The sequence below is a fragment of the Globicephala melas genome, chromosome 13 (genome assembly GCF_963455315.2).
Source record: "Globicephala melas chromosome 13, mGloMel1.2, whole genome shotgun sequence".
Classification (NCBI taxonomy): domain Eukaryota; kingdom Metazoa; phylum Chordata; class Mammalia; order Artiodactyla; family Delphinidae; genus Globicephala; species Globicephala melas.
The window spans coordinates 84,282,700-84,305,383 of record NC_083326.1 but is presented as its reverse complement, the minus strand read 5'-3'; the positions used below and the strand labels follow the sequence as shown (position 1 = coordinate 84,305,383).

Here is a 22,684-nt window from a genome sequence, read left to right as displayed (position 1 = left end):
TTGTGAATTCCCTCATATAAATAAAACCAGGAACTAGAAATGGCTCAGCCTTTTCCCCATCTACAAACCAGTCCATTTCCTCCTCCTCTATGGAGTGCACAGGGCTGCAGAGAATATTACTTAGAAGAATAGAAAAGGCATTCCAGAATCCAGTGCTAATAACATTACTCTAAAAGCATTTCTCCCCTGTTCAAAGTTAACTCGCCCCTAATGATGATAAACTCCCCCTGCCGCTGCCTGGCCCTATCAGTCTGAGGAGGCCAGATGATTCTCCAAAGGAGTACGTTTCAACCTCCAGCCAGGGTCCTGGTGTCCTATGTGCTCTGGGGCAGCCTGGGTGCCAACAGTACCGGTTTGGTCCCTGGCAGGAGGCAGGTGCTGGGAGGCATGTGGAAACCGTCTGAATGTTGTCCTGGGGAAGAAAATGGCCACCCTGCTGTCTCCTGACCTCCTGGGTTCCTCTTTATGAACTTTCAAAAACAAAAGCCGCAGGGAGAAGACAATGCGCCACTCGCAGGTACCTGAGGAAGACGCTGGCATGTTTGGCTCATTTAAGCTGGATAAGACCCAGATCTCGGAGGCAGCTCTGCAGATTTGACACTTGGAACAATACTCTGGTTTTCACCGGGTGAGTCACGCTTGGGAGACAGAGAACTGGGTTACTGGCAGTTTCGTTTTGACTTTGTGACAACTCATGCCCTTCCCTCCTCACTCTCTTTATGCCAGCCCTAAAAAAGCATCCAGGGCCTGAAGTGGAGAGAGGATTTGTTTCTCTTGATCTGCTCAGGGGAGACTCTGAGTAGGACTTTCTTTGGAGATGTGGATAAACTGTGGTGTACCTAGGGTTGCTTTGTGAATTACCAAGCATCGTTGTTCAGGGAATGAGTCACAGTACTTTGAAGGCTTGACATTCTGGAGTCCTTAGACGTGTAGCTGATCAGCAAAAGGGACGTTTCACCCTCGTGGCCTCTTTGGAGCTGGGAACATTCTGGATAATAGTGCATTTACTCTCTCCACCAGCACCGTCTCAAGATTTAGTCTAGAGTCTGTGGGTGACAGGGAAACTTAGACCTTCTCCTGCCCAATGAGCCCAGGTCTCACCAGTTTTCCCCAGAAGTGCTCACGGTACCCCATATTTCCTATAGGACACATTCAAATGAATTATGTGCTGAGAGTTTAAGATGATCACAAATGGACCATTTTGACCCAAATGATCACAGTAGTTCTGTGCGGTGTCAAGGGCTAGTGATACAGCATGGATGGGGTGACCTACGTATGTCTGCCATGAATTTTTTAAAGAAATATTTGTTTACTTTTTTGGCTACACCTCGCAGCTTGCGGGATCTTAGTTCCCCGACCAGGGATTGAACCCGGGCCCCCGGCAGTGAAAGCGCCAGGTCCTAACCTAACTGGACGGCCAGGAATTCCCTCCGCCATGAACTGATGTCCCAGACATGGAGTGTTAAATGAGAAAAGCAAGTCACAGAACAACAGGGAACAGAAAATGGGAAAAAAAGGAAAACAAAAGTTAAGAACCAAATCAAGAAATTTTCTGCCAAGAAGTGGTATGGTATAGCGGTCCAAGTGAGGATCAAAGCCAGACCGTCTGAGTTCACCACTGCCCTCCATTGGCTAGCTCGGTCCCTATCTGAGCCTCACTTTCTCCATCTGTAAAATGGGGGTAAGAATATAACAGCCCTAGAGGATTCGCTAGGGGCACCATACAAGCATGTGTTCAAGGAATCCAGTCCTTCCCAAGGGCACCACCGCCTTTGACTGTGGTTTTCATCTCTGTGCTGGGGGTTGGAATCTGGGGGACGATGATCTACTTCCCACTAGAAATGCTGGCATTTTTCACTGTCAGCACATGTGGATTACATGTGTAAATTTTTAACAAGAAAAAAAAAAAAAGAAAATTAGTAATGCTATTTTTAAAGGGAGTTTTTAAGATCTCCTGGCCCGCTGAAGGGCCATTGTGTAGTTTGGGGGCTGCCGGCTGGGGAGTGAGCACAGGGGGGGGCTCAGCCCGGGGCCAGGGCTGTGGGTGGAGGCCTGCTGCCTGGAGAAGGTGACGGGGCCGTGGACGCTTATCAGGGGTGGGGTGGGGAGCTGTGCTTTCCCCCTGAGAGGCCCCTCTCATGTTACCTGGCAGCTTTAGGACAGAAGTCCTCGAGCAAAGCAGGCTCCTTCCTGCCCAGCGATGAGCTGAGATTAAACGCCTGGTTGAAGCACAAAGGAAGAGCTTCATCTGGAAAATTCCACTGCAGGCTGAGGCTTGCCAGGCCTCGAATGCAGGGGCCTGGGGAGGCCTGAGGGTTCCCTAAGAGGTCGGCTGGGTGCCAGTGGGAAAGGGGTTCATTCAGTCAAGTAGCAAATGTTTCCCGAGCACCTACTATGTGCTAGCCACCGTTCTAGGCACCGAGGACGTGGCCAATGGATAAATAAATGCCTGTGAGAATTCCACACTCCAGTTGTGAGTTCTGTCAAGACACTAAAATAGTTTGATGGGACAGAATGCGACGGGGTGTTGGTGGGGCGGAGGTAGGGGTGCAGGGAGCGTGTCTACTTTTGATCAAGTGGCAGGGAAGGCCTCTCTGAGGAGGTGACATTCGCACAGAAATCTGAGTAAAATAAGGGAGCCAGGCCTGGGTATCCGGGGAAAAGCATGCCGGCCGAGGGCACAGTGCGTGCAAAGGTCCTGAGGTTGGAGTGGGCTTGGCATGTTTTGGAAAGAACTTGGAGGTCAGTGTAGTTGGAGCCTAATGGTTTAGGGGGGAAATGGTGGGAATGAGGCCAGTAAGGTGAGCGGGACCAGGTCATGCTGGGTCTTGTGGGTCACGGTGAGGAATTTGGATTTGGGAATTTACTTCCTCGTTCACTCAATATACCTGGTTTTTCAACACCAGTTAGGTGCTCAGGGTACACTCCTGGATGTTTTCAGTTTATCTAAGTCAAATGGACTTTGTCTGTTCACACAGTAAATGTTGGGGCAGAGCCCACCTGCTCCCCTTCCACAATTGGGAACAGAGGCCCAGAGGAGGTGTTTGGGGTGACAGGCAGAGCTGAGGACCAGCAATGGTCAAGAGCGAGGTGGGCACGGCGCTCAGGGCACAGAGTGGAGGGAGGTGCGCCCTCTCCACAGAGGCGGCACCTGAGAATGAATGAGCGCTTCCTTGGAACTTGCACCTGGATGCCTTGCTTGTCTCACTCTCATCCAGGAATTGCTGAGGATTCTTGCACCTGGTTTCTACAGACCCAGGAGGTCCCTGGAGCAGCTCAGGCCCTTGAGGGTGGCAGTTGAGGGGGTAGCGATGCTCTCCTTGAGGCCACCTTGGGCCAGCTACCTTCAGGAAGCTTCCAGCAGAGCTGGCCAGCTGTTCCTCCATCAGCCCTGTCCTCCCCCCAGACACAAACATGTGTGTCCCCTTTTCACCTGTGTGTCATGTGTGGGCAGTGCCACCACACGTTATGGGTTGAATCGTGTCCCCCATGAAGATGTGCTGAAGTCCTAATCCCCGGAACCTGTGAATGTGATCTGACTTGGAAGTAAGGTTTTTGCAAATGTAATCCAGTTAAGATGGGGTCATTCAGGGCCCTAATCGAATACGACTGGCATCCTTAGAAGAAGAGGAGAGATACAAAGGGAAAAAGTCACGTGAGGATGGAGGTGGAGATGGGAGGGATGCAGCCACAGCTGAGGAACGCCTGGGGCCCTGGGAAGCTGGAAGAAGCCAGGGAGGAGCCTCCCCTGGAGACTCTGGAGCGAGCCCAGCCCTGCCTATACCTTGACGTGGGACTTCTGACCTCCAGAACTGTTGTCCTAAGCTAAGAGTCTGGGGAATCTTGTTATGGCAGTCCCAGGATGCTAACACGTGGTGTTCAGCGGGTGAGGGTGCTAAGACCCTGAGGGGTGGCCAGACCTGCCTGCAGCCACACAGCTGGTCAAGGTCACAGTCAGGACTTGAACCCAGGCCGCCTCAGTGTCAATCCAGGGCAGCTGCCCATCTGTCCCCACCTGTACCTTCAGCCCTCTGCAGGGCTAGGGCTTTGCCCACGCACACAGACCCCCGGGGAACTCGGTCAAATGTAGGTCCTGGTGTGCTCGGTCTGGGAAGGGGGGTAGCCTGGGCTCTGCTCCGCGTGAGGCTCTTGCCACTTGTGCGTGGACAACGCTTTGAGCAGCAAAGACCTAGAAGATGACTTAGCCGCCAGTCCAGACACCAGCCTACCTCACTCAGAGAGCGCCATGCTGTTCAGTGTTCATCCCTCGGAGACAGTGACTCAGTCCAGCATGGGGTGAATCCCAATTAGCTGAGTCAGGGGTCAGCAAACTGATTCTCTGTAAAGAGTCAAATCATAATCCTTTCAGGCTTTGTGGGCCAGAACGCCTCTGTTGCTACTAACTGGCTCATCTTGGGCTGTACTTTGTCCCGGTGGGATGTGATGACTGGACCTGGGCAGCCTTTTGGGGACCTTGAAGAGCATGATCTATATTGAGGGCAGCAGAAAAGAGAAGAGAGGGAAAGAGCCTGGTTCTGATGCCACCCCTGAGCTGCTGAATCAACCAGCCCGGGAGCTCCTTCACCTCAGGATTTCTTATCGTGGAAAATAGAAATCTTTTTCATTATTAAAGCTGTTTGAATTCGGAGTTTTTAATTTGCTGCCTAAGACATTCTGACTGATACAACCTCCTCCAGGTGCCCCAGGCCTCTGAGCTGCTAACTTTCCTCCTGCCCAAGTAAGCAGCATCTTTTCTAGGTACCTCAGAAGGTGACCCATGACCAGGTCTCAGGGTGCAGTGAGAATTGCGCAGAATTGAAAGTCTAGAGGTTTGGCTCCCCGCCCCAAATCTGTGTGACTCTGACCAAACCAAGTGGCCTTCTGGTAAAACGAGGGCAACTCTACTGGTCAGACAGGTTTGCTGTGGCGTCCTAGGAAGGTAAATAACAACGGCTAGGACAGCAGGCAGGGCTCCACCCACGAGTCCTGGGTCTCTCCTCTGATTCTGCAATTCTGTGATTCTGCAATTCCGTGTGCTTTCCTCCTGACTGCCCGTACTCTTGCCTCGCTTCTGCACACAGCTTTGGCCCCGTGTCCAGAAAGCCTGGCCGGCCTGGGAGTTGTCATCCCGCTGGGACAGCCCTTAGGCGACCATTGACAGTGTGGGGGTCCGGCCCCCTGCTCTGGAGGCAGGACAAACTTCGAGGTGTAACTCACGCTCCAGAGACCCCCGCGGATCAGGCGAGGGCTGGGACGGTGCCTCAAGTGACACCTCAGCTTGGCATCCCCTCCTTCTCTGTCCTCTTCCTGCTGCTGGCCTCCCCAGGAGGACCTGGCTGCAAATCCTCATCTGTTTCTGGGGGAAACTGGGTGCGTACTCCATGCTCATTGCTGCTCTAAGAGCTTTGCATGTATTAACTCATCTCATCCTTCCCAGGAGTCTCTGAAGCAGGTACTATTATCCCACTTTGCAGAAGGGGAAACTGAGGCCCAGAGAGGTTCAGTAACTTGTCCAGGCTCACACAGCTTGTCTCACTCCAGAGTCTGTATCTTAACTATTGCATTATACTATGCAATGGCACTCCGGGGCCAGCATCCTGGGTTCAAGCCCTGGCTTTGCTCTTTACTTGTCATGTGACCCTGGGCAAGCAATTTTGCCCTTTTGGACTATAGTCTTTTTATCTATTAAATGGGTTATCATGATAATTAAGTCATTAATACTTGTACAGAGCTGAGTACTCAATACATGTCAGCTGGTATTAGTTATTATTAAGAGAGGGATGTCTTAGAGCTGGCTTTGCTCTGCTGGGGTAGCAAGTGGGCAGGGAGCTCTCAGGACCCCCGCGTGACCCCTGGGGGAGGAGGAGGGAGGGGTAACCGGCTGAGCCCCAGCCCACTCAGTCAGTGCCCAGGAGAGGCAGGATGGGGCCCACGCGGAGTGAGGGCAACCAGCACTGTTGCCATGGCAGCAGCCTCCAGCAGGTTCCCAGCTGTCCAAGGAGCCTGTGGGGTCTCCACCCACCTCCCTGGCTGAAGGCAGCCCGGTGGCTGCGGGACCTCCATGCCCATGCGCAGCCCCCTGACTTACAGCCGGAGTGACTTACATCACTCAGTGATGACCCAGGGGGGCGGCCACACAGGGAGACGTCAGGGCCACCCCGAGGCCTGATTAACAGGAAGAGCATCCTGCAATCTGAGCGGGTTTGGGAGTGGGCGGGTGGGAAGGTGAGGGGGTCCTGAGGCCAGCACCCTCCTTCCCACCAGGGAACCCCGCCCCCTTTCCTATGCCATTTATCTGTCCAGGAGGTTGGAACGGGTGAGAGGTTTTGACTCTAGCTGTGAAGACCGCCTGTCTGCCAGGGGCTTTGCTTGGATCGGTCCCTCCCAGTAGCTCCGCCTTAAAGAACACTTGCTGCGTACCAGGTGCTCTTTTTATTTTTTTACCTTTTTTTTTTTTTACCTTTATTTTTATTTTTAATTTTTTGACTGCACAGCAGGGCATGTGGGATCTTAGTTCCCTGACCAGGGATCGAACCCGTGTCCCCTGTAGTGGAAGTGTGGCGTCTTCCTCGGAGGCACCACTGGACGGCCAGGGAGGTCAGCACTTTGGGAACAGGTCCTCGAATCCTCATTAGTCTGTGTTGTTGTTCTATTTCCTATTTTACAGATAGGAAAACTGAGGCACAGAGAGCCTAAGCCACCTGTCCCAGCAAGGCCTCTGCTTCCCCCAGTCCTTCTCTATTTCACTGAACAGGGGCCCTCAGATGACACCCGGGACACACGAGCAGGCATTTACTGGGCCCCTACTGAATGCAGGCATGGTTCTGGCCACTGCGGTGTGTGGAGATGAATCACGGCACGGCTGGGACCCCCAGAAAGAAGCGTGCAGGTGGCCCAGAGACCCTGTTCTCCACCTCCACTAGGATTGCTCAGCTCTGGCCTAGAGGGGGGAGTCAAGTGTGGCCTGCAACCTTTTTTTCCCTCTGAAGGTAGGAACAAAGACCATCTCACTTGGCAATTACAGCAAACTCAGCTCTGCTGGTCTCCAGCTGTCTCTTCTGCCTGATGGGGTTTCTTTGGGGTAAATATTAAATCAAATCAAACTTCAAGCTCCCTGGCAAGCTGTTCTGTATCCCCACCACCTCACTCCCCTCCCCGGCAAGATCTCCCCTCTCGCCTCCTTCCCTCTGGCATCCGGCTGGGGGAGGCGGGATGCATGGATCCTCAGGGTGGCAGCAGGGCACAGGCTCAAGTTCAAGGGCTGGTGTTGTGTGCCCAGGGGATACCAGTGCCCAGGGAGCTGGGGCTTGTCCTGATAGAGGTGAGAACTCTCGGCGGACAGCCCCTGGGGTCAGCCCCCGACACTCCGTTTCACAGGTTTCGCTCCTGGCCACTGTGGCCAAGCTGTGGGAGGTGGGTATTTGCTGCTCCTTCCAGAGCCTCAGTTTCCTCATCTGTAAAATGGGGCTGCAACCCTTTCTCTGCTCTGAGAAACCACCCTGTTTTGCAGACCTCATGAAAATAACACAGAGCAAGTGCCTTATAAACTGTAACTGTATCATCGCGACTCACTTCTGTACCACCTTCGTAACTCACAGAGCAGCTAAAAAATATGAAGTGTGAAACTCCCCTCCCTCCTTTCCTTCTCTTTTTCTCCTTCTTCCTCCCCCTCCTTCCCTCTCTCCCTCTCCCCTCCTCCCCTCCTTTCCTTCTTCCTTCCCTCTCCTCCTTCCTGCTTGCATAGAAAAGAAATTCTGAGCTCAGATAATTTTTCCCCATGCAGGGGGTTTCCGCCCCCATCATGGGCGGGGGGCGGGTGGTCAGGGGACCATGGAAGGCGACGGCTCAGGCACCCAGACCTGCAGGCGGGCATGAGGAGGGAACATTATTCTCTGTAATGTCACGGTCATCCTCAGTACTTTTTATGTTCAAAGTGCTTCCTTGGCGCTGAATAATTAATTCTCGCCACACTCCGTGCGAGGGAATAAATAAATGTCACTTGTATGGGGTGACTAAGCCCACGGGGAATCAGGGCTGACAGCTTCAGGCGCCAGCAGAGGGGTCGGCTGGGGACGTTGCCGTCAGAGCCCACGGCTGGGGCAGCACTGACTGGGAGGGGTGATGGGTAGGGCCCACGTGGGCTTTGGGCGTCGCCTTCGCTTGCTCTGGAAGCATCAGGAGCTCCAGTGAGATGCGGGCCCCGGACCGCAGTGTTCTCATGTGCCTCCACCTTCCGGTCTGTGAAATGGGAATCATCCTGGTGCTTATTTCCCAGACTTACCGGGACCAATGCAGATACAGCCCTCACGGAGGTTGGCCCCAGGGAGAACTTTTGCACAGGATGTTGGGATGTCGGGATATCACTGCCACCTCACATGCCCACTGCTCCCCCACCCCCCCGAAATCCCTGAGGTCTCTTCCCAGGCCTCACTTTCCCCAGATTCCCCACCAGGGCCCCACCCACCCCTCATCTCCCACCCCTGCCCCTCCCTGGGCTCACCTGCTCTGGCCCAGGGGCCCTGGTTCCCCACAGCTGTCTCGGGCACATGAAGCCCGTTCCCACTGCAGGACTTTCTGCTGGCTGTTCCCTCAGCCCAGAACATTCTTCCCCAGGGAGCCTGAGGGCTGACTCCTTGCCCCACCCAGGGCTCTGCTCCATGTCACCTCCTCAGAGAAGGCATCCCTGACTGCCCGTCTAAAATGATCAAATGGATAAGAATACCACTGTCCTTCCCTCACCCCTTATTTTTCATGTATTCACTATAGCTCATCCGTCCCCTCTGCCCCGGAGACTGCAAACTTGGTCAGGGCAGAGACCTTGTCCTTCTTGGTCACCACTGTCTCCCCAGTGCCTGGCATGTAGTAGGTGTTCAACAAATAATTAGTTTGTTCACTGCTGTATTCCCCGTGCCTAGAACGGCTCCCAGCACATAGTAGGTGCTCAATGTACATTTGTTTGCTCGTTGTTGTCATCAGCCTAGTGACTGACACAGAGTAGATGTCTAATATATATTCGTTGTCAAATTTGTTGATTCCTAGAAAAGTGCCTGGATCCTGGGGCCAGAGGCAGACCCAGCGGGCCCAGATGAGACCCAGAAGTCTGGGAGGGGACAGGCACCCCTCGCTCCACCCTGGAGACCCCAACTTGTCCAGCTGAGCAGAAAGCAAGAGGAATAGGTACTCAACAAATATTTGTTTTATTTGTCATTGTATATCTAGGACCAGCACCTAGTAGGCACTTGGTGTTTGGGGAATGAATGAATGATTGGATGAAGGGGTTGGATTCCGAAGCCCCAGAATCTTCCAGAACAGAGGTGCCTGCACTATGCGGGGAGAGGTTGGGCCACAGCAGCCAGGCGTGGCAGGCAGCACACGTCTCCACCGTGCTCGGCCAGCTCCGAGGCCACTCGCCCCGGCACCAGGCCCGACCACGGCAGAGAAGGAGGGGACTGCAGATGGCTGGCCATCTGGCCGCGCAGAAGGCTGTCTGTGCCGACGCCCCCCCGTTCCCCACCGGCCCATGCTGTGCTTCCTCTTCCTCTCTGCTCAGCGGGGCCAGCGGGGCCAGCGGGCGTGGGCTCGAGGGTGGGTGGAGGGGTCCCTGTCCCCTCCCAGATTTCTGGGCCTCATCTGGGGCCCCTGGAGTGTGTTGGGTCTGCCTCTGGCCCCAGGATCCAGCATGGGCCGGGTGGCGCACGGGTCAGAAGGAGTGTGATCAGGGAGACAAGGACCAGGCCAGGTGGGCTCTGAGGACAGGGCTGGGGCTGGACCCATCCCTCTTCCCAGCACACACACCGTGCTGCCTGCTACCTCCTACCCTGGCGAGGGTGGGCAGGGCGGGGCCTGGGGACAGAGAACAGGAGCCTGGGCAAGTACCCGAGTATGCATCTGCATGTCTGGGGGTGCACGGGAGGAAGGTGGAATTTTGAATATTCCAGTTCACATATTTGAGTTAGATATTTTTCTGTCTGTGATTGAGTTCATGGTACACGTGAATTTTTAGCTAGATGTGTGAGGATACATACTCATGTATTCGTGTGTGCCTACCCGTGCTGTCCCAGTGGTGAGCGTTACATACGCATGTATTCGTGTGTGCCTACCCGTGCTGTCCCAGTGATAAGCGTTAGATTTTATTTTTAGGTGTAGGCCCCTATGTAGGGGTGTGTGGGCAGGTGGGCTTCCTGCACGCCTGTGTGTACACGTCTACGGGCTGGTGCATGGTCTAGCATGTTGTATGCGTGTGTGCCGGGGAACAAGCTTGTGCGAGGGGCGAGCGCGTCTGGTCTATCTGCATGTCTATGGGGTGTGTGCACATATGTACGCACATGCATTCAATGGTCACACATGTGCAAAAGAATAGGACTGTGTGTGTTCGTGTGTTGTGTGTACATGCATGTATTTATAGATGTGATGTGTACACGTGTATGTGTGGAGTGTGTGAGCATGTGCATGTTTGTATATATGGATGTGTGTACATGTGTTTATATGTGTGCAGTTAGGGATGTGTGTGTGTGTGCTGAATGTGTATGTATAGCCTCATGACAGCATAGACATTGGAGCCAGATCACCTGGGTTCATGTTCCAGATCTGTCAGTTGCTGGCCCATGTGGTTTTAGGCAGGTGATTTAAAATATCTGGACTGTGATGGGGCAGCACAGTTTCTGTGGGAGGTCCAGGGATCTTGGGCTCTTTTTGTTAGATTAGAGGTGGGTTCAGGGAGTCAAGGACAGTTTCCTTAAAAAAGGGACATTTGAACTGGGTCTTGACGGGTGAGTAGGAGTTCAACAGTCAGAAAAAGTTTAGAACTCTCCAGGCAGATAGCACAGCATTTAAGAAGTCAGTCACTGACTCTACCCCTGGTCCAGGCTATCTTTTCTTCCCCAGATGGCGCAGAAAGCCTTTCTACTTGTTTCTCACACCCTCTTTCTGAAGTGCATTCCGGACTTTGGAACAGATTCCTCCCCTTCCTCATGACCTTGCCCTTGGGCCAGCCCCTTAGCTTCTCTGTGCCTCAGTTTTCTTTTCTCTTGTGAGGCTTTTGGTAGCTGTTTCTTAGGACTGTACAGATGAGGAAGTCAATGCTGAGATGCACAGAGGTTTGCTTAAGGTCACACAGTAGAGCTGGGAAAAGAAGCATTTCCGAGGAGTAGCCTAGGCTCTGTTAGAGGCACCAGAATGCGGGTCTCCATTTTGCAAAGTTTAGCTTGGACTTAAGAGTTTAAAGCCAGCACCTCCTTCAACAAACATGTTGTAGAGGCAGTATTCAAATTTCATTAATTGAACACGTTAATTGGGCACCTGCTGTGTGCCTGGCTCAGGGGACACATCAGTGTCAGATCCTCTAGGAACGGAAGGTCCAGACCTGCATTGTCCAGTATGGTAGCCACTAGCCACGTGGGGTTTGAGGGGCAGAATAATGGCCCCCAAAGATGTCCGTGTCCTAATCCCCGGAACCTGTGAATATGTGACCTTACATGACAAAGGGACTTTGCAGATGTGATTCAGTTAGGGATCTCAGAATAGGGAGATCGTCCTGGATTATTGGAGGGGCCACCCAGTGTAACCACAAGAGTCCTCATAAGAGAGAGGCAGGAGGGTCAGAGCTGGGGAAGATCCAGTAATGGAAGCAGACGTCAGAGTGATACGGGGCCATGAGACTCTAGAAGCTGAAAAAGGCAAGAAAACACATTCTCCTCCCTCCCACTCGGCACCCGAGTCTCCAGAGAGGAGTGCAGCCCTGCCAACACCTTGACTGCAGACCAGTAAGGCCCAGTGCAGACCTCTGCCCTCAAGAACTGTAAGGGAATACATTTGCATTGTTTAGCAAATCCCCTGGCCGTCCAGTGGTTAGGATTCCGTGCTTGCACTGCAGGAGGCGCGGGTTCAATCCCTGGTCCAGCAACTAAGATCCCCCGTGCTGTGTGGCACGGCCAAAACTAAATAAATAAGTAAAATAAAAAATAAAATAAATTCCGCTGGTTTTAGACAGACACAAGCAGGCAAACCAACAGATGAGGTAACTCCAAATGGTGAAGAGTCCTAAAGCCTAAATCTACTGAGATATAAGAGCTGCCTCCCGGGGGTCTATTTCTTGCTAAATCCATGACAGGAATTGGGGGCTCAGAGAAGTTAAGCCACTTGCCCAAAGTCACACAGCAAGAGAAGCGTAGGAGGACCAGGGAAGGTCAGATTGACCCAGCAGGTGTCAGAGCAGGTGGGGAAAGCTGGGAATTCAGCCTTTCCAACAAAAAACCAAGAGGCCTCCTGCAGCGAACTCCAGGCCCCTTTCCCATGAGACTCTCATCCTCTTGGGAGACATTTCCCCCCAAACACTGGCCAAGGTGACTGTATTCATTTCCTGGGGCTTCCATAACAATTACCACAAACTACGTGCCTTAAAAGACAGAAACGTATTCTCTTAACAGCTCTGGAGGCCGAAACCCTGAGATCAAGGTGTTGGCAGGGCGGTGCTCCCCTGAAGAAGGCTCTAGGGGAGGATCCTTCCACGTCTTTTCCAGCTTCTAGTGGTTGCCAGCTTCCTGGGTATTCCTTGGTTTGTGGCCCCATCACTCCCATATCTGTCTCCATGGTCACATGGCTGTCTTCCCTCTGTGTATCACTGTGTCCAGATTTCCATATCTTATAAAGACACCAGTCATTGGATCTCATCTTTTTTTTTTATTAAAGTATAGTTGATTTATAATGTTGTGTTAGTTTCTGGTGTACAGCAAAGTGATTCAGTTATACATAGATATACATATTCTTTTCCATTATGCTTTATCACAGGATATTGAATATAGTTCCCTGTGCTATAGAGTATGTCCTTGTTGTTTATCTATTTTATATATAGTAGTCTGTATCTGCTAATCCCAAACTCTTAATTTATCCCTCCCCCACTTTCCCCTTTGGTCACCATAAGTTTGTTTTCTGTGACTGTGAGTCTGTTTCGGTTTGGAAGTAAGTTCATTTGTACCATATTTTAGATTCCACATATCAGTGATATCATATGATATTTGTTTTTGTCTGTCTGACTTACTTCACTTTGTATGATAATCTCTAGGTCCATCCGCGTTGCTGCAAATGGCATCATTCCATTCTTTTTTATGGCTGAGTAGCATTCCATTGTGTACGGGTGTGTGTGCGTGTGTGTGTGTGCGCACGCGCGCGTGTGTGTATCTCATATCTTTATCCGTTCATCTGCAATAAGACCTCATCTTAATTTAATTCTATCTGCACAGACCCTATTTCCATATAAAGTCACCTTCACAGGTAGACACAAATTTGGGAGGCGGGGTTGGATAGGACATTATTCAACCCAGTATAGAGACTCCAAGCAATTGTCCTGGGACCTGACAGGTGTAGACCTGTGCTTCCCAGGCAGTGAGCTGGGGAGCTCGGGGTTCAAATCCCTGCTTCACTACTCACTAGCTGTGTGACCTTTGGTAAGTTACTTAACCTCTCTGGGTCCCATGTGAGGATGATAACAGCACCTACTTCTACTTCATAGGGTTGTTGAGGATTAAATGAGATAGTGCACTGAATGTCCTGGAATTGACTCAAGCCCACAGCAAGCTCTTCTTAAGCATTCACCATCATAACCTTCCTTCCCCAGTGGTTGAGAGGACCTGGGGTGGATGCAGACACAGCATTAAATAATCCTCAGTGACAAGAAAGTCACTCCCTTTCTCCTTTCCATTCTTCTGCCAACTTGAAGGAGAAAGTCTCCACGGGGTGCTGATATGTCTTTGACGGGGCTCACTGCGGCTGGCTCAGTTATCTTTACAACAGAGCAAGAGAAAGTTTCCATCTCAAAAAAAATTCATCTGGTCAGGCAGCAGGATGGAAGCCAGATTTTGGTGATCCCTTCGTGTCCTTGTATTTATTTTCACGGTCACCTTCTGTTTATGACATGTGATATTGGCTTTCCAATTATGGGGTCATCTAAGGTGTCCTTTTTAAGTCAATGTATTTTCTTAAAGAAAAAGCAAGTGGTTGATTTTAAAGAATTAAGCAAATGGTAGTTCAGGTGTGGAGAGGGCAGGAACTGGTCCCATGAGTGCTGCAGGGGGGATGGGGCAGAGCTGCACGGGGATGCCTGAATGCCCCGGGAGTGTGTGTGTGTGTGTGTGTGTGTGTGTGTGTGTGTGTGTGGCAGCAGTTTGGGCATTTGAGGTCCAGAGTGGAATGTTTCCTTGTAAGCTTCAAAGGATCCAATTAGCTGGATTATCTCCTGATCTGTGTAGACGCCACCCGGGTACAATTCACATTCAACGTCATCTCCCTTCTTTCAGAGGTGACCTGCCCAGGGTAGGAGGACAGAATGGGAACCAGGAAGTCCCACAGGACCTGAGTGAGGGAGTGGAGAGCAGAATGGGGCTGAAAAGTGCGGGACCCATTGCGATTCAGCCTCCTCCAATCTCAGCAAAAGGAAATTCTCCAGCCTGGGTTATGCAAACATCTAGCAAGTTCGCCTTCAAGGGTTTAATTTGCTTCCCCACTCCTCCACTCTCAGAAGGTGACAAGTGCCATTCACGAGTCAGTGAGAGCGGGCTGGGCCTGAGCTTCTGGAAGGACCAACACTGTAAAGGACAGTTTGTCCCAAAGCACGTGGGCCACCGCTTCGTCCCGGGAAATTCACAGCAAGTACCGAGTGGTATGGCTGAGCCAACTTCTGCCAGCAGGCACAGGGCTGTGTGCAGCTCAGGGGCCTCGGGGGACTCAAGCGTGGCCTCTCCTTTTTTTCTCGCGACAGACTAGCATTAACCCAGGCATGGGAGTGAGTGAGCTCTGGAGACAGATTCTGTTGTGCAATCAGACAAGTAATAGCTCCCCATGAGAGCCTCCACCCACAATCCCTCCGACTAGCTCACTCTTCCCAGTATCTGTTGCTATGTAACAAACCACCCCAAACTTAGTGGCATAAAACAACAGCAGTGATTTTATTATGTCACCGTTCTGGCATCAACGAGGCTCGGCTAGGTGGTCTCAGGCAGGGTCCGAGTTGCAACTGAGGTCTCAGTTGCAGTCACATGGTCCCTGGGGCTGGGGTCATCTTGCTGTTTGCTCACTCACACATCTTGCAACTCACACAATAGATGCTGGTTATCAGCTGGGACCTCAACTGGGACTGTGGCCTCCTCGGGCAGCTTGGGCTTCCTCACAACATGTCGGCCTCACAACATGTAGGAAAAAGTATCTCAGGAGGGCCAGGAAGAAGCTGTGTCACCTTCTGTAACTTAGCCTCAGAAGTCACATAGTGTCACGTCCATCATAGCCACAGCCCTGGCCAAGAGGAGGGACATGGACCCCGCCTCTCAACTGCAGGAGTGACAACTTCATATTGCAAAGATAGCTTGTGAGATGGAAGAACTTGGCCACCTTGTAAAATACACTGCCGCTCCCACCGTTTCCTGCTCTGATTCCAGACCAGATTCTTCCCAGCTTCTGATTCTGTGGACTTTCATCAGGCACCTGGTGAGCGCTCGCTGCTTCCATTAACATCCGCACATTAACTCTCCACAACTCCACTTTGCGGTCGGCCTGCCATATTCCCATTCCACAACCATGGGCTCTGAGGATCAGAAAGTCTAAGGCACCTGCCCAAGTTCCCACAGCTGTTCAGCAGTTTTAGGGAACATCGGTAGCTTTGGATGCCTCTTCTGGTCACTGTCCTTGCATTTCCTCGAAGATGACCCCTCCCTCACCTCAGACCATGTGGTTTGGGGTTAGTCTGACTCCACCCATTGGTCCATAGATGGGCATGTGACTAAAGCATGGCCAATCAGAATTTTCCAAACCTGTAGCCTCGGTGATTGGTTCAGGGACCATCAGGTGACCCAGTTTGGTCCACTCAGAGGTAATCCTAGAACAGTTGGGAAGAGAGAATTTTTGGGGTGACTAACCACCATGAATGCTCAGCTGAGCCTGCTGGATGCCTTTTCCATCTTGAGGGCGAGGCCTACCTGAGAATAAAGCCAGCATAGACAAAAATGACCACGAGACAGAAAGAGATAGCATCCTGAGCTCAGTGCTTGAGCCCCTGGATCCAGCCATACCTGAAGCTTGCCCTACCCTTGGACTTTGTCATTATAAAAGCCAATATCTTTTCTTTTTAACTGAGGCCATTTTGAGTTGAGGTTTCTAGGATAAGCAAAAGACTCTTGGCCTATAATAAGGCAGAAAAAGAATTTGAGTCCGAGCCTATCTAAGTCCAAATTCCAAATTCTTTCCCCAGAACCATGCCACCTCCCTGAGTCCCACCCACCTTCCGTGTCCAGATCAAGTCTTCCTTTTCTGTGATACCTTCCCTACAGACATCAGCTCACAGCATCTCTCCTCAACTCTAACTGTTGGAGTTTGTGGGCTTTGGTCTAAGTGTTTTACAGGGAGGGCCCCCCTCATCCACACTGTGCCCTCTTCTGTAATCACGGGTGCTTGAAGTTTCACCATCAGAGCAGAATTCCTTTGGATTAAGCATTGCCCTCCTCAAGTGATTGTTTTAGAATCCTGATCCCCTGAGAGTGGAACTCGACTCACTACAGCCCAAGGAAAAATGGATAAGGGTGTTCAGGTTGGAGATACAGGGCAGTGAAACCATGAAGGCGGGTGTGTTTGATTCTGACCAGAAAGGAGGACGTGGCATTTAAGCTGCATCTTAAAAAAAAAAAAAAAAAAGACAGGATTTGACAGTCAGGGATGTGGGAAAGGGCATTGGAGGTGGAAAGAGCAGACTAAGATGTGAGAATCTGTGGGGAACGTTCAGGAAACAGCGTAAAATTAGCTGCTGTGGATGGTGTGTGATGTAGGACAGAAGGCTGCTCAGATGATCCTGGGAACGTGAAACACCAGGCTGAGGAATTTGATCTTTATTCTCCTGGCACTAGGGAGCCACTGAAGGTGCTCGAGCAGTGGGGAGAGCCTCAATCAGAGCAGCACTTTAGGAAGATTAATTTGTGCCCCGAGGTGGGGGAGGGAGTGGCTTGAAGAGGCCAGAGGCAGGGCCAAGGGAAGCCGAGAGAGAAATGAGTTCATCTGGATAAGAGTCAGACAATGGATGGGTTAGGAGTGATGGGGGACGTTCTTGGGGACAATTGCCTTGATAGAGACACAGACTGCATGCCAGCACAGGGGTGGAGCATTAGAGAAGCCTGTGTTTTGGCCCCTTTGCCACGCGACGTCCAGGCTCAGCATCTTCCTCCTTTAAGAATGGCATCCAGGGAATTCTCTGGCGGTCCAGTGGTTAGGACTCGGTGCTTTCACTGCCGAGGTCCTGGGTTCGATCCCCGGTCGGGGAGTTAAGATCCCACGGCCAAAAAGAAAACAAGAAAAGAATGGCCTCCATCCCCAGCCCTCCACATGTAGATCCTGGCGTGCAGACCAGGATGGCGTTACTTTGCTGAGCAGCTTTCCACTGTGTGGACGTACCACAGCTCACTCACCTATTCACTGCTGGTGGCCATTTGGGTAGTTCCCAGTAAGCCCCTTTTTAAGTGTCAATAGATGTCACCTCGCACAAAGCAATAAACTCTGCGAAAGCGCTGATGGGATGGGCCAGCTGCCTTTTATCTAGTACACCTTGAAATAAATGCGTAAGTGTCACAAACCACACATGTTTGTCCAGGACCATCCTTCTCCTGCTCGGGGCTCGCCCTGGCAGAGGCTGTGGGAATCGCTGCTGCAGTGGTTGTGTTGTTGCACGAGGATGCTGCCGCGGGACCGGAGATGGGCATGGACGCCAAGCCTCTTCTCATCCTTGGACGAGAGGGCTTCTGGAAGCCGCTCTGGCTGGGCCCCTGCCCCCCACCTCCAGTCTCAGCTGGATGGAGACATTGAGCCCAATTCATGCTGCCTTCAAAGGGCTCCTGTCTGAACCAGGCTCTTGGGCTAACCTCAGCCAAATCCTCGCCTAAGGAAACACACTGGGCCCTTGTTCAGACGGAGGCCCGCCTGCAGGAGGTCAGCCCAGCTGCGAGGGCAGAAGCCCCAGCTCAGCGGTGGAGTGTGGCACGGGGGCCTCCCGGGCTCGCTGCCCGCCAGCCCCAGGCCCACCACCCTAGACGAGACAGAGGCTGCCTGGGAAGGCGGAGGCCTCACCTGGGGGTTCCCACACGTGTCCGCTGCTGAGTCGGGAAGGGCCGGTCCCTCGGCCTGGGGTGTGGATTGCACTCCCCTCCACTGCTCAGAAACTACACGCAATCCAGTTTCCTTTCTTCCTCCTGGGATTTGAACTGCTTCTGCCCAAGCAGAGCTCTTCTGTTGGCTATTAAGTGCCCTCCAGGCTGCAGATCTTAAGAATTATTCTACTGGGAGAAGCAAGCCTGAGAACCTGCCCACATACAAGGGGAGAGGATTACACAGGGGCTTGAACACCAGAAAATGACAGGGATCCGTCGCGGGAGAACATCTGAGGGTCTGTCTCTCGCGCCGCTTGTTCTCCACCTCTGGGGAGATCCCCAAGGCTGTCAGAACCCTGTCCCCTCCCCATTCTATAGTCCCCCTCCCCCACTGCTCTGGCGCCCACCCACGTGTCAATGAGTCCCACGTTTCTGTCTCTATCCACCTGTGTACTCAGTATTGCCACTCAGATGTCTCAAAGGGACCTAGGCACATCCAAAATCATCCTCTCCCACCTGAACTCCAGACCCAAATCTCCGTGGTGTTGAAGGGAGAAACCTCTATGAGCATCTTCCTGGGCGCGGTCAGAACTGCCAGTCTTGGGGGCAGATCTCCTGGGGAGATAGGAGGGCAGATCCATCCCTGCGGAGACCCTACACTCACCACCACACGTTCCTGCAGACAGGGCTGTGCTCTCCAAGGCCACCACCTGGTGGGCCCGTCCTGGACCGTGAGATCTCCAAAGCCCTCCCCCTGCCCAGGGTTGCTGTCTCCTTAGGTGGCAGCACATTGCCAGTGGGTGGAGGGGAACCGAGAGGCATTTATGGAAGAGAGAACTGACCATGGGGAGATTCAATTCACTGCGGATCCACTGCTTTTCAGGCCGGGCCTGGAGGAAGCTGCAGACCCACGTGCCTGTGACCTTCATTCATTTCAGACTTTCCTGGGAAGGGGCTGGGTGGGAGGAGGCCGCAGGTGGGGAGGAGGGAGAAGAATGGGCTGGGAGCTTGTCCACCCACCAGGGTACTCGGGAAATGAGTCCCAGGAAATTGTCTTGCAGAAAAGGAAAGAGAGGAGCCGGGGTCCATTCTCTGGTTTCTAAAAGGAGGCAGGAAAAAAAATCATTCTGTAAATTTGCAGTCCTCTCTCCCTGAGCTTTTTTTTTTTCCTCTCTGCAAGCACAGAGGACATGGTCCCCGTGTCCTGCCACGGCGAGAGCGGCTCGTTAATTAAACAGACGACCAGATGTCACCGTTCATTAGGCCGTGTTCGCAGCCCCTCCAGGTGGCTCCTTCCCCAGACCCCCGCCCCTGGCGGCCCCAGCCCTGGAGAAAGAGCCTGGCACACAGCGGGGTGGAGGTGCCCAGCACCCACTCCCCCCCGCCCCCGAGTCCTTGTCGGTAGGGGCACCGCAGCCAGACGCGAGGCGATGGAGACTTTTAATTTTCATCGTGCCTGTCTGTCGAGCTCCATTTTAAATCACTTTAACGGCAGATTAAGAATATATAAGCTGATGTTAGAGGACATTCTTAGTGCCTTTATAAATATCTTAAATCAAAAGTTTGGCTTAATTGCACTTGGGCATTAGAGGAGGCTGGGGTGGGGGCAGGGTGTGGCTCAGATGAGCCCCGGTAGTAAGGGGCCCGGGAGGGGAGAGGGGAGCCCCTGGGGTGTAGCATGGAGGGTCCACAGGTCTCCGAGAGCAAAACATCTGCCCAGTTTGCACGCGATGATTGAGTTTTCCCTTCCCGCCCAGGCCTCGCGTGCAGCACCAGGTACACCTGCAAACCAGGGCTAGCCACGCCCAAGGCCACGCCCCGCCCCCTCTGGGGCTGCAGCCTGGCAAGGAAGATGCCCAGTAACCAGGGCTAACCACGCCCAAGGCCACGCCCCGCCCCCTCTGGGGCTGCAGCCTGGCAAGGAAGATGCCCAGTAACCAGGGCTAGCCACGCCCAAGGCAAAGCCCTGCCCCCCTGGGGCTGCAGCCTGGCAAGGAAGATGCCCAGCAACCAAGCAATTCCACGTGATGACCGCAGCAGCAGTTGTTGATCACATATGATGTATCAGGCCCTGTTCCACGCACCCGACCGACATATAGTATCTCATTTAATCCTCTGTGGGTGGGATGATCATTCTCCTCATTTCAAAAAGCAGGCTAAGAGAGGTTAAATGACTTGGTTGAGGTCACACTGCTTTTCAGTGAGAGACCAAGATTTGCACCCAGGCAGCCTGTGGTGCCAGAGTCTGTGCTCTAACCACTGCACCTTTCTGCTTCTCCCTCCATATGGGATGAGTGTCAAGAGAGTTTCCACGGAGAGATGGAGCGGGGGAGCTTAACTGGGGGCTTGACTTCACCCAGGGGCACAGAGGAGGCTTCCCAGAGCAGAGATGTTTCACTAGGACCTGATGGGTGAGTAGGAGTGAGGCCAAGTGAAGTGGGAAGTACGTGGCAAGGGAGCTAGAACAGCATGTGCAAAGGCCCTGAGGCAGGCCATCTCTTGGTATGTTTGGGGAACAGAAAGAAGGATTTTTTTTCTTCTGTTTCATTCATGGTTATATATCCAGGGCTGAGTGCAGTGCCTGGCACCAAGTAGATGAGGAGTGAGTATTTATTGAATGAATAAAGAGAGGAGGTCCCACTGCAAGGCCAGATGTGAGTGATCGAAAGAGGCCTGTGAACAGCCACCCCGGGATGCTTCTACAACCCACCCCTTCTGCCAGCCTTCTGGTGGGGAGGGGCCCCCACACGGCAAGGGCTGCGTGGGCTGCCAGTGCCATTGTCTTTGTGTCTTGCGGAGTCTCTTGACACTGACATGGCCGTAGGAGGCACGCAGAAGGAGACGCCCTCCAGCTCTGCAGTGGGCATGCTTGCTTCGGCCTCCCCAGCATCCTTTCCTCCTGTTTCTTGCTTTTGCATCTCCATTTTCCTTTGGGACCATCTCTCTTCCAATTGCAGCCCGTGAGAAGGAGGAGGGGTTCCACATCCCAAGTTCTAGGGATGGCCAATCAGCAAAGTGCATTCCCTTGACCACAGTGATTGGCTCAGGGATGGCCATCTGACCTGAAAGGAAGCAATGAGAGTCAGCCCTGCAACGTTTGCTGAAATTACTGCAGCAGAGAAGCTCTGTCTATGTGGAGTTTGCTGAGCTGCTGATCATCCTAGGTGCTCCTGGGGTGCTTCTGTCATCCTTTGGGGAGAGGCTGCAAAGGCAAACAGGACTGAGAGATGAAGAGAGAGTGACTCCTGGAACCTTTGAGTCCCTGGATCCAGCCATTCCTGAAGTCACTTTCTCCTGAAACTTTCCAGTTACATGACCCAATAAATTCTCTGCTCTGTTTACACCAGGGAGTGTCGGGTTTTCTCTTATGTGTCAGCCACTGGCTCAAGAGATTTCCAACCATTGTTCAATCTAACTGTCACACACAGAAAATTGGCACGCATTTCAGAAGTTCTGCAGAGCCTCCCATGGAAGCCAGGCTTACTTTCTCTGCCTTGAGTTTGCTGAGGGAGTCAGGACACCCACTCAAATCTCAATTCTCTTGCACGTCAGCTGGTGACTGACTTGGGACTTGCCCTCTCAGAGGGGGCCCTGGTTTCATTAGCCGGAACATAGAGTTATAATCTCTGGCTCACCAGTTTCACTCAGTTGTGGATGTGTTTGGTGGCCAGTGATGTTGGCCAACAGGCTTTAGAGCCGCAGCTCTTATGTAAGACCCACCACGTCCCACACTTCACCTCCCATGACTCTTACCCTGCTGTAGTCACACTGGCTATTTATTTGGTTTCTTGTCCACAACAAGCTCATTCCTACCTCAGGGTCTTTGCACTTACTGTTCCTTCTGCCTGAAATGCTCCTCCCTTGAGATTAGGCACGTCTGGGTCCTACTCCATCTTCAAGGCTCAGCTCAAAGGTTGCCTCCTCCAAGAAGCCCTCCCTGACCTTCCCCTAAGGTCCCTGACTCCTCATCTCCCTATTTTATCTCTTTCCAGTCCTTATTATTTCTGAACTCACTTTTTTGTGAATGAATGTCTGCCTCCTCTCACAAACCTGGAAACTGTGAGCGCAGGGAGGTTGTTGGTCTTGCCCTCTGCTGTCTGTTGTGTCTCCGGCACAGTGGGTGCTCAGTGAATCTTTGTGGACTGACTGTGTGACCTCAGGCTAGTCACTTACCCTTTCAGAGGCCACCTTATTTTTCTCACTTGTAATTTGGCATCTTCATTTGTGCCTGGCACTCATGGGATCCAGTGAAATGATGATGACTCTGTAAGCCCTTGAATTATATTGCAATCATATTAAAAAGTGAGGGCTGCTTATTAGGTTGTGGGCGGGTCTTCCACCCTCCCAACAAATCTCCTACTTCCTTCCATCCCTAAATCCAACCCTAAAGGAGAGATTCTCCTTGCCACACAGACTTCAATCCAGGAGGACTTCCTGGAGAAGGGGGCGTTCTTCACCCAGCTTTATCAGTCTCTTGAACCCTAGGGTTGACTTGCTCCTTGCAAAACTTCCTCCTCGGGGGCTTCCCTGGTGGCGCAGTGGTTGAGAGTCCGCCTGCTGATGCAGGGGAC

General features: G+C 52.4%; 1 long non-coding RNA gene across 1 annotated transcript; it reads left to right on the top strand.

The window, feature by feature from the left end:
- The first annotated feature begins 495 nt into the window (after positions 1 to 495).
- Positions 496 to 17,565, top strand: LOC132598350 (uncharacterized). Its single transcript, XR_009566424.1, has 3 exons — positions 496 to 628; positions 9,040 to 9,177; positions 14,292 to 17,565. It is a non-coding gene; the product is annotated as an uncharacterized lncRNA (long non-coding RNA).
- The last annotated feature ends 5,119 nt before the right edge of the window (positions 17,566 to 22,684 follow it).